This window comes from Abrus precatorius, unplaced genomic scaffold (genome assembly GCF_003935025.1).
Source record: "Abrus precatorius isolate BTA unplaced genomic scaffold, Abrus_2018 Scaffold10, whole genome shotgun sequence".
Lineage (NCBI taxonomy): Eukaryota > Viridiplantae > Streptophyta > Magnoliopsida > Fabales > Fabaceae > Abrus > Abrus precatorius.
The window spans coordinates 12390255-12391256 of NW_020874292.1; the positions used below are offsets into that span (position 1 = coordinate 12390255).

The window sequence follows — 1002 nt, forward strand, 5'->3', positions numbered from 1 at the left end:
GCAGAAAACGCTAATGAAGTTAGAAGGACCTTGGATGATTATGCATGTGCAAGACTAAGAGGAAACTCCACTTCTATTGTTCAACCTCCCATTCAAGCAAATAACTTTGAGATCAAACCTAACCTTATGAGAGTGGTCTAACAAGAACAATTTGTTGGACATCCTTCTGAAGATCCCTACTTGCACATTCAAAATTTCTTGACTATATGCAGAATGATTAGAATGAATGGTGTGAGTGATGAGGCTATTCGGTTATCTTGTTTTCCATTTTCTTTAAGAGATAAGGCAAAAAGCTGGCTGCTATCCCAACCGGAAGGAAGCATAACTACTTGGGATGATTTAGAGAGCAAATTCCTGACAAAGTATTTTCTAGCCTCTAGAACAACCAAGTTGAGGCAAGAAATTTTGGCTTTTTCTTAAAAGGAAGATGAAAAACTGCAAGAAGCATGGGATAGATTCAAAGAACTTTTGAGAAGCTGCCCTTATCATGAGTTACCTGAATGGCTTCAATTGTGAACCTTTGATGATGGGCTGAATGTAGCAACAAAGACAATGGTGGATGCAGCAGTTGAAGGTTCATTTGCCCAAAAGACATTGGAAGAAACATGCCAACTTATTGAAGTCATGGCATCTAACAGTTACAATCACAGGGAAAGGAATTCTTCAAAAAAGGGTATGCTGGAACTGAACAACTTGGATGCATTACTAGCTCAAAATAAATTGATGTCATAGCAGTTGAGTTCACTCAACACAAAGCTTGAAAACATGAAGTTTGAAATGAACAAACTAGTGCGCTATGTAGCTTCAAGCCAAGAGGAATTTCATGAAGAATATTGTGAAGACAGAGCTAAGTTTATGTAGATACAAGGGGTTGAACAAGTTAATTTCATAAATAGTATGCCATAACAACAAAACTTCAATCAAAAACCACAGTGGCAGTAGCAAAATTTTCAGTAGAGACCTGTATATCCACCTTAACAGCAGCAGTTCAGACCAAATTGA

The 1002-nt window shown here is 37.6% G+C and overlaps 1 non-coding gene across 1 annotated transcript; it reads right to left on the reverse strand.

Moving 5' to 3' along the window:
- Positions 1-387: 387 nt before the first annotated feature.
- Positions 388-494, reverse strand: LOC113853340. The gene has a single exon (XR_003502513.1). It is a non-coding gene; the product is annotated as a small nucleolar RNA R71 (small nucleolar RNA).
- Between the last annotated feature and the right edge of the window lie 508 nt (positions 495-1002).